Source organism: Neoarius graeffei, chromosome 24 (genome assembly GCF_027579695.1).
Source record: "Neoarius graeffei isolate fNeoGra1 chromosome 24, fNeoGra1.pri, whole genome shotgun sequence".
Taxonomy (NCBI): Eukaryota; Metazoa; Chordata; class Actinopteri; order Siluriformes; family Ariidae; genus Neoarius; species Neoarius graeffei.
Genome location: NC_083592.1, coordinates 23,113,659 through 23,124,689, shown reverse-complemented (window position 1 = coordinate 23,124,689; position 11,031 = coordinate 23,113,659). Strand labels below are relative to the sequence as shown.

General features: G+C 42.2%; 1 long non-coding RNA gene across 1 annotated transcript; it reads right to left on the bottom strand.

The window, feature by feature from the left end:
* Window positions 1-161: 161 nt before the first annotated feature.
* Window positions 162-768, bottom strand: LOC132872734 (uncharacterized). The gene is made up of 2 exons (XR_009651476.1): window positions 500-768; window positions 162-221 (listed from the first exon to the last, which is right to left on the bottom strand). It is a non-coding gene; the product is annotated as an uncharacterized LOC132872734 (long non-coding RNA).
* Between the last annotated feature and the right edge of the window lie 10,263 nt (window positions 769-11,031).

Sequence of the window (11,031 nt, the reverse complement as noted above, 5' to 3'; positions counted from 1 at the left end):
AGTGAAACTTAATTTATATCAATGTGCGTAGGCTACGTCCTGTTTAATGTACAACAGGATATAAAAATGCATGCAACAATGCACCTCTCCTAATGTTTGTCAAGCTATCTAATGAGGCATAACTTTTAACATTTATAAGGAACAGAACACACTTGAACAAGTTCTTAGAAACATTTTATGATTTATTTATAATTGTGGCCTATTCCTCCTGCGGCGCAGACCTGTACATGGAAACAGAAAAACATAACCAAAATTAATTTGATGCAGCATTGATAAAGAAAGTCAGCAGTAGGCTATGGGTTTCTAAATGCCACCCTACCTCATTATTTGGACATGGGGAAAAACTATATTTAAAATCCAAAGAGGGATGGAGGGAGGAAAATTAAAACAAAAGAAAGAAATGAAATATAGAGTAGAGAATATTTGATAAAATTAAGGATGTTTTTATTCAGTAAACATTTTAAAAAATGTTCTACAACACTCTAGCCTAGTGACTTACCAGTAACAAAATAGACTTGAAGTATTCAGATCCGCTCTGCATAAAGCAGCTAAATCCTCTCTCTGTCTCCCGGCAGAAAGCTCCTTGGTTTGCTTGTGTCTCAATCACAGCTGGTATTCTGTAGAAAGACTTCTTTCCCATCAGCTTTGTTAGAACCCTAACACAGCACAAAAAGTTTACCATTGTAGGTTTATGATGAACCAAGTGCCTCGTGGGTTCACATACCGCGCGCTGCCTTTATTTCCCCCAAATCACGAGTTTATGGTCTTCCAATGTGGCGCAGGGTTTGTTTACTTCCGGTTTCGGGTGACGTCAGTGAAAGGGGTCTAATGGGGGCATTACCGCCACCCACTGGATTGGGGTGTAAAGCAGTCTGAACAAAACGTGTAAACATAAACATAGGAGAAATGAACCCGTTTTTCTAACTCGTCCTCACTTAGTCTACTTTTCTTTTTTGATTAGTCTGGATTTGATATTGTAAATTTAAATGTGAATCAATGTATATTCATCGGACATGAACAAATGAATAAATCTTGAGTAATCTTGAGGGGCGTGTGTGTCCGGGGCGCGGTGTCGCGGGGGGGGGATCGAATTCACGAACCCTCCGATCCCCCCTGGCTACGGGCCAGTTGCTCATCCTACCAATGTTGAAAACTGGCCGGCAAAAGTGACGATGGTTCAACGTCATATATTCAACCTTCTCTGACGGTCGACAGATCAACCTTTACCCACGTTGATTCAACGGTGATAAATCGACCCTCTCAGACGGCGGAGAAATCGACGTTTCACGGCGCCGTTTCAACGTTGATTTTCTGACGTACGACGGAAACCGACCATTCTGACCAAAACTCTACGTCGTTTCAACGACCCTCTGCTATCGGGGTTTAGTTGGAGGTCTGTGTAATAGGTTCAGTAGATCCACTCACCATTGTGTATAGTAATAATCCGCTGTCACTTTAAGAACACAGTTAGTTATGGGAATGATGTGTTGGGGCTCTTCCCTGTTTGTTTTTCAAATGTAATTATCAATTCCCCTATATACTGTTGAGCCCAGTTTTTCAAATACAAGTGCCATTGCCATTGGACACTGCCACACCATTCACAAAGTGCCTTTGTTTTGGACCTGCAGAATAAAGACTGGTTACAACACAATGCAATGACTTCTGTTACATGTATATTGTATTATCTGAGAGACAGTAATTTCTCTGTACTGTGTATTTGTTTTAATTGGTCGTTTTAAATTAAATAATCAAATGTGTGTGTGTGCCTGCTGTGTATGTGTTAATGGTTGTTATGCAAGAGGGGTGTGTGTGTCAGTTTGAGAACAGGTGGTGACAAAACAATAAAATGATGTCTTTAAATTCTGTAACACTTCTTAAACACTTAACTATTACACTATTATAACACTTAAAATTACATGGTATATGTGAAATTACCTAATATACAATGATTTAAAATGTGTGTGGTATATATGTAAAAGGCTGTTTTAAGTTAAGGCCATCCCTCAGAATCACTGAAGTGTCTGCTATAGAAGTAAGGGAAAGGGTGGTTGTGTAAATAACTTGACACTTGACACTGGATTTACATATTGCTTTGCCTTGGTGCGCAGTGATTTTTTCCCCCTGTGATTTTGTTTAAGTGTGCTCTGATTGAGTGGTGTGCTTAACTTTTTTTCCAAAACCATCCATTTATTAAAGACTAACAACATGTCGTTAATGGCCAGGTGTGACTCGTGTGCATTTGGGTGATGGGAGATTGTGCTGATCTAGGACAGGTCTCTGGTTATGTCTTGCCCTTTTTGTTTCAGGAGGCCACCACTGGATGGGCAGAGAGAGGGTCGCTGGATACATGATACATGGAACACTGGTGATGATGCAATACTGTGTACTTTAAATGTTAAATTGTGGGGGGGAGGGTAGCGTTGCATTGTAAATACGTCGGCCCGTGATCAAAGCCTTGAATCGTTTAGACATCGGCCAGTAGTCATTTACGATGGCTGGCCGACATCTCGGCGAAGTCATAGCAATGAGCAAAAGATCTCCATGCGATGTCTGGCGGACATAGCTGACATACATTGGCCCGATGTCGGCCCTATATACACATGTTGTTGGGGATGGCGACTTACAAATAATGTGTAAACATCGTTGGAGTTAATAAAATTTGAACAGCATGAAGGAACATACCCCAACCCCCCGAAATTAATAAAAAAAAATTCTCAAAGGATTTGGCATAATATAAAAAGGTCGGGTTTTTTTACTCAGAAAAAGCGGAAAACTCTCATCCCTGCCTAGCTTGTGACCATGTCATGCATGCTAATGTGGAGAATATGAACATGCTATTTTGTAACAAAAACCTTCGAACAAAAAGTTCATGTTTTACTTACAGCTTCTTTTCAATGAAGATCACTTTAAACTAATCAGAAATACACTCTATACATTGCTAATGTGGTAAATGACTATTCTAGCTGCAAATGTCTGGTTTTTGGTGCAATATTTACATAGGTGTGTAGGTGGGTGCAATTGGTCTTAAGTGATCAATCTCATTAAATCAGTCTCATTAAATCATTAAATCAGTCCCATTAAATAATACCATTAATTTTGGTGCTTACTAATAAATTACCAAACAGCTAAATTATGGTATATTACAAGTTGTTATGATCACTACCAATGCAGCAATAATGTATAACTTACTGTATCACATAAATGCTACAGCCAATAGCACACTGAAGGTAATTTGAAGGTCTTTTAGATTGTGTGACTTCAAGTATATTAGGAGCAACAAATAAACACACAGTTTCAATAATAATTGAATTTATTATAACAAAGATAAAAATGAGTAATAGCAGTTGAGATACATTCAAATGGTCATCAGTGATATCTGTGGATGTGTGTATATGAGACCGTGTGTGTGTGTGTGTGTGTGAGCGTGTGTGTGTGTGTGTGTGTGGCCTCGTGGCCTAAAACAAAAGGGTTAGCCTTGGTTGCTAGCTAAAGTGTGTGTGTGTGTGTGTGTGTGTGTGTGTGTGTGTGTGTGTGGCCTCGTGGCCTAAAACAAAAGGGTTAGCCTTGGTTGCTAGCTAAGGTGTGTGTATGTGTGTGTGTGTGTGTGTGTGTGTGTGTGTGTGTGTGTGTGTGTGACCATGTGGTGGAGACAAAAGGATTAGCCCTGTTGCTAATGAGACAAAAGCATTAGCCGTGGTAGCTAACTCCACTAGCTTATAACACTACTAAATCCACTGAAATCTTGATGAGGTCAAAATATGTGTAATAATGAAATTAAAGGTGTTAGGAAGGAATAGAGAAAAAGAGCATGCAACGCTTATCTTTTAAACAACTGAGAGGACATAGAACAATGTAGAACACGAAACCAGTGTGCACAATTAAACAGTTCCTGAATTTAAATTCATATTACTTCATAAAGCTAATTCCTAAGACTAGTTTGCCCAAAATGCCAATCTTACTTTCCAGTATCTTGCTTCCAGTGCAAGATTATAGAGATGTTCCGTGACTTTTGGAGTCCACAGGAGCATGTGAGTTGATTCTGTGGAAGCGCAGAGAATTCTTTGTCCGACGCTTTGTCATTCATGAAGAAAAGTCTCTGATCAAACAATGTGCACAGCGATTTAGTTAGAAGGAATCTGGTCACTTCTAACTTTTAATTAAACTGCTTTGGGCGGCAGTCGTAACGTTACTTATAATAGACAAACAAACCGGTTGTAGCTCAACCAAGAGAGAGAGTGCAACTCAAGTAGTTCTACCGTGGCCAATGGTAAACGAAAGCGCGCTAAATATCTCTTCTTGCAAGAAAGACGTCTTTATCTTGGGTTTCTGAGGAGCGGGTCTCCTTGTGTCCGTATAATGAGTTCATGCGGTGCCAAAAGAGGAAGAAGGAAGCGTGATTGAGTAACTTATGGCTTCATGGAGGAAGTGACGTAGGTGATCCCGCCCAGTCATGACGTAGGTCATCGCAGAAGTTAGTTGATGGGATCTGTAGTTCTTAGACTGACTGTGCCTTTTGGTCTCAGGGGTATGACGGAGTCGTAGCACTGAGAGCACAGTACCGTACAGTCCACATGTCCGCAGTCCTTGAGGCAGCATCCTCTGTACATTTCGTGGTGTCCTGTGAAAACTGTGTAAACTCATGAGTCCTAGTAAGACAGTTGGAGGCAAGGGCATTTGGGCATATAAGCAGGCAGTAGGCATTTGGGCATATACTCACTCTATCTAACTAGGTCAAAATAACATCTATAAAAAAACATTAAACATTACATAGTTATTTCATTTCCTATGCATAAAAACAAGAAAAGAGAAGAAATGAAGGAAGAAAAGAAGTATTAGTGCTTGGGTTAGTAAGCCTAATCTTCTAGAAAGGTATTGGGTTGGTGAATGTGACTGGGAATGTCAGTGTATGCTTATGGGTGAGTGAGGCATACAAGCTAGGTGGACAGGATGGGCCTAACTATCGTCCCCCCCTTTTGGAGTGAGGACTGTTCAAAGGGCTAGATTTGATTGTTATGGACCCATCAATATGAGGGCGTTTGATTAGGCCTGGATGTCCTAATGCAATACGTGACGGAGAACAGTTTTCCCACGATCGAAAGGTCCTGACCAGTATGGTAGGAACTTCTTTGAGATTCGGGCGTAGTAGGCCTTTTGTCCGTTTACGCTCGTTTCAAGATTCTTTTGGGGCCATGCAAAGGTTGACTGTAGGTGGCGTTGTAGGTCAGCGACATATTGACATAGCAACAGGGCTAATCCTGGGCAGTTGCGACGCTCATGTCCTCTGGTCTGTACAGGAGGTGCAGTGGGAGAACCATCTCCCACCCAGTCATCATCTCAAAGGGAGTGACTCCAGTGGTGCGATGAGGGGTGGACCTAATGGCCATTAGCACCAAGGGAAGTTTCACATCCTAATCTTTACCATGATGGGTGACATACTTCTGCAGCATGCTCACAATGGTTTGATTGGGTCATTCAACCTGACCAGAGGATTGAGGGTGGTACGTGATATGGAATTTTGCCTCAACACCTAACGTTCCACAGCGCAGCCATTACACCAGCAGTGAAATGGGTGCCTTTGCCTAAGTCGATGGCTAGAGGGAGGCAGGAATGGTTTTGACACAGCATGTCAAACGAAGTCTGGCTGATGGCTGATTTCTCAGACCAAAGCATCAGAGCTGCATTGAGGACCGTGGTCCCATTGACTCGCACTTCACCTGATAGGATAAGGCAGTACATAGCTGAGGTTGAGTTACTCAAGGAACCGAGAAAAAAGGTGTAGTTTTCCAAAGAATTGTGGCCACTAGGGGGACTCACGATGTCGGGTGTTTCGACACCAGACTCGGTGTACAAAGACATGAACTGAAGTTCATTGGAAATTTGGTCTCCCATGGTGCTTGGTTGGTCGGTGTCTGCACTAATCTCATCGCAATGGGTTTGTGCATGTTTTGTGGGGTCCAACGATGGTGGGGTCGTGATTTGGGTGAAGCTGACCAAGTTTATGTTGCAGGGCTTGGTTGGGATTGTGTCACCTTGTGGGAGCCGTGTCTGAGAGATGGTGGTGAAGACTTTAGCGCACATGAGCGGTGCTTTTTGTGTTTGCGCCTTCACCACCAGGGGGGGCCCTACATCCTGACCATCACCTGCTGTTTCACAGGGATCTCCTCCCCCTTTCACGAGATATACTCATGGTTCCTGGCCTAGTCATGCCAGCGGGTAGCTTTTGTCATTTTTCTTGGGCTCTTTTGTTTTATCTGTTGAGGGGTCTGACCTCTGTAACAGTTCTTTAATCTCAGCCAACTGGGCTTTCAAAGAGTCCAACTCTGAGCAGAACTCACCAGGTTGGTCTGTGTCACTGTGTCAGTCACCTCTACCCCTACGTGGAGAGCTACAGTCGGAGCACTCCTGCCATCTCTGGCCAGGGCGGGGATGGCAGTCTTGCTGCCAACCGCCTTGTTCCTTATGATCATTCTCATCTGATGAGCGGTTGCCATGGTCACTGTGGCCTTGCCATCGGTCCCTCCTGGCCTTACCTTGCCAATTCTTCCACTCACCCTGGTGATGGCTCGGCAAGGGGCGGTTTGGACCGTAATTTCTCCAGGTGGGTTCCCCTTTTGGGGCTTCACCTCCTTCTAAGGCTAGTGGGGGCTTGTCCTCACCCTGGAGACTAAGAACCCTGGGTTCATCATTGTCTCTGTCTGTGGTTTTGACAATGGTCTCCCAGGTCATTTGGGCTAGTTGGCTAATTTCCCTCATTGAGTGGAAACCCTGTCGACACGTCAGTGTGACTTGGGTCCGCATGCTTGGGTGGAGGTTATGTAAGAAGAGGGATTTGAAGCCTCTATCTTCTTCCAAGTCTGGTGTGCTACTACCCTGGAAATAGGCAGTACGTAGCCGTCTATAATACTCATGAGGTGCCTCAGAGTGTTTCTGCCTAATTTGTATTGCACACAATGTCGCGGAGGTTTCATCCGTGTACGGCGCATATTCTTCCCTCATGTAATTGCGAAGTCTCGAATAGCTATCACGAACGTTTGGGGGTAGAGTCTCTAAAAAGGCACGCACGCTGCTACTGGAGGTCTTCCAGATCAGCTTAAGTTTCTCTCGCGTTGTGGCTTTCGGCAGGTCCATCAGGCATCGGTAAATTTCTCACAAATAATAATTTACATTTGTTCTTTTATTATCAGGATCGAATCGCTCAACATCTTTGGCAAGTAGGTCAATTTGCCGTATGTGGAGGGCTTGGTGCACGTCCTTGTGCGGCCTCCTTCGCTCTCCTGAGTACTCACTATCTGAGCTACTCTGGTATCGCTCCCATTTCGCACGAGATTCGTAGTCTGATTCATCCGAGGATGGATCAGGGAAACTGTAGCGCACTGACCTGGGTGTGCTACGGGTCTGGGCTCAGGATGAGCGCAGGATGGCTCCACCCTGGCTAAACGATGAAGGAGTCGTGTAGCGAGGTGATGGAGTTTGGCGGGATGTCTGGTCCTCGACCAGGTAATCCACGCTTCGGCGCATTGCTGGGGGTCTTTCATGCCCCTCGCACCCTTCTTGGTGGGTCTGCTCCTTGGCAGCCCTTTTGGCGGCCTTTTCGGCTTTCTCTAGCCTTTCGGTGCAATCATCAAGGGAGTTTTTCAAAAGCTCACGCTCCCTATATAAATCATTGACATCGGCTGCCAGCTCGGCGTTGCTGGTGGTCAGCCTTTTAACCTCTCCATGGAGGTGTCTGATTTCTAAATGAGTATCTTGGAAGTGTAACAGGAATAGCTTACCTAGTGCCTCTTGGACACTAATAGTTGTTCTCTTTGGATCTCTCATATGTTTTATTGAGTTATGTATGTTGATTTGGCATTCATGCTTACTCATGTCCCTAATGTTTGCCCTTTCAGAGGCAGAGCAGTGAATGAGGTCTGAGATGACATCAAAGAGAGACACATCTTGAGCATTGTCGTCAACTTCTGAGACACGAGGGGATGCCATTTTGCTTAGGTTGGATATTAGATAATTAATCAATCAATGAGTAAATTAATTAATTATTAGTAATTAATATTAACTACATAATTAATTAATTAATCTTGTTTTGTTTGGGAATACTATCTCTTATCCTAAGTTAAGAATAGGTTATTACTATTTTGTGATATAGTTATCACGCTACTGTTAACCGTTTAACACACCTGGGGATATACCTTGGCAGTTGCTTAATCAAGCTGATAATTTATCTGTTGTTGCAACAATATTCAAGAAGTCAACAAACCAATCGCCTCACATGGGTCACCAACAATGTAGGTGGGTGCAATTGGTCTTAAGTGATCAGTCTCATTAAATCAGTCTCATTAAATCAGTCTCATTAAATAATACCATTAATTTTGGTGCTTAATAATAAATTACCAAACAGCTAAATTATGGTATATTGCAAGTTGTTATGATCACTACCAATGCAGCAATAATGAATAACTTACTGTATCACATAAATGCTACAGCCAATAGCACACTGAAGGTAATTTGGAGGTCTTTTAGATTGTGTAACTTTAAGTATATTAGGAGCAACAAATAAACACACAGTTTCAATAATAAAGGATAAAGCGGCTAGAGATAATGAGATGAGATGAGATATTTATTGTGTAATGGTGCAAAGTGAGAGAGAGAGATAATTGAATTTATTATAACAAAGATAAAAATGAGTAATAGCAGTTGAGATACATTCAAATGGTCATCAGTGATATCTGTGGATGTGTGTATATGAGAGCGTGTGTGTGTGTGTGTGTGTGTGTGTGTGTGTGTGTGTGTGTGTGTATGGCCTCGTGGCCTAAAACAAAAGGGTTAGCTTTGGTTGCTAGCTAAAGTGTGTGTGTGTGTGTGTGTGTGTGTGTGTGTGTGTGTGTGTGTGTGTGAGACCACATGGTGGAGACAAAAGGATTAGCCCTGTTGCTAATGAGACAAAAGCACACTAGCTTATAACACTACTAAATCCACTGAAATCTTGATGAGGTCAAAATATGTGTAATAATGAAATTAAAGGTGTTAGGAAGGAATAGAGAAAAAGAGCATGCAACGCTTATCTTTTAAACAACTGAGAGGACATAGAACAATGTAGAACACAAAACCAGTGTGCACAATTAAACAGTTCCTGAGTTTAAATTCACACTCTTCATAAAGCTAATTCCTAAGACTAGTTTGCCCAAAATGCCAATCTTACTTTCCAGTATCTTGCTTCCAGTGCAAGATTATAGAGATGTTCCGAGACTTTTGGAGTCCACAGGAGCACGTGAGTCGATTCCGTGGAAACGCAGAGAATTCTTGGTCTGATGCTTTGTCGTTCGTGAAGAAAAGTCACTGATCAAACAATGTGCACAGTGATTTAGTTAGAAGGAATCCGGTCGCTTCTAACTTTTAATTAAACTGCTTTGGGCGTCAGTTGTAAAGTTACTTATAATAGACAAACAAACCAGTTGTAGAGCAACCAAGAGAGAGAGCGCAACTCAAGTACAACCCCGATTCCAAAAAAGTTGGGACAAAGTACAAATTGTAAATAAAAACAGAATGCAATGATGTGGAAGTTTCAAAATTCCATATTTTATTCAGAATAGAACATAGATGACATATCAAATGTTTAAACTGAGAAAATGTATAATTTAAAGAGAAAAATTAGGTGATTTTAAATTTCATGACAACAACACATCTCAAAAAAGTTGGGACAAGGCCATGTTTACCACTGTGAGACATCCCCTTTTCTCTTTACAACAGTCTGTAAATGTCTGGGGACTGAGGAGACAAGTTGCTCAAGTTTAGGGATAGGAATGTTAACCCATTCTTGTCTAATGTAGGATTCTAGTTGCTCAACTGTCTTAGGTTTATTTGGTCGTATCTTCCATTTTATGATGCGCCAAATGTTTTCTATGGGTGAAAGATCTGGACTGCAGGCTGGCCAGTTCAGTACCCGGACCCTTCTTCTACGCAGCCATGATGGTGTAATTGATGCAGTATGTGGTTTGGCATTGTCATGTTGAAAAATGCAAGGTCTTCCCTGAAAGAGACATCATCTGGATGGGAGCATATGTTGCTCTAGAACCTGGATATACCTTTCAGCATTGATGGTGTCTTTCCAGATGTGTAAGCTGCCCATGCCACAAGCACTAATGCAACCCTATACCATCAGAGATGCAGGCTTCTGAACTGAGCACTGATAACAACTTGGGTCGTCCTTCTCCTCTTTAGTCCGAATGACACGGCATCCCTGATTTCCATAAAGAACTTCAAATTTTGATTCGTCTGACCACAGAACAGTTTTCCACTTTGCCACAGTCCATTTTAAATGAGCCTTGGCCCAGAGAAGACGTCTGCGCTTCTGGATCATGTTTAGATACGGCTTCTTCTTTGAACTATAGAGTTTTAGCTGGCAACAGCGGATGGCACGGTGAATTGTGTTCACAGATAATGTTCTCTGGAAATATTTCTGAGCCCATTTTGTGATTTCCAATACAGAAGCATGCCTGTATGTGATGCAGTGCCGTCTAAGGGCCCGAAGATCACAGGCACCCAGTATGGTTTTCCGGCCTTGACACTTATGCACAGAGATTCTTCCAGATTCTCTGAATCTTTTGATGATATTATGCACTGTAGATGATGATATGTTCAAACTCTTTGCAATTTTACACTGTCGAACTCCTTTCTGATATTGCTCCACTATTTGTCGGCGCAGAATTAGGGGGATTGGTGATCCTCTTCCCATCTTTACTTCTGAGAGCCGCTGCCACTCTAAGATGCTCTTTTTATACCCAGTCATGTTAATGACCTATTGCCAGTTGACCTAATGAGTTGCAATTTGGTCCTCCAGCTGTTCCTTTTTTGTACCTTTAACTTTTCCAGCCTCTTATTGCCCCTGTCCCAACTTTTTTGAGATGTGTTGCTGTCATGAAATTTCAAATGAGCCAATATTTGGCATGAAATTTAAAAATGTCTCACTTTCGACATTTGATATGTTGTCTATGTTCTATTTTGAATACAATATCAGTTTTTGAGATTTGTAAATTA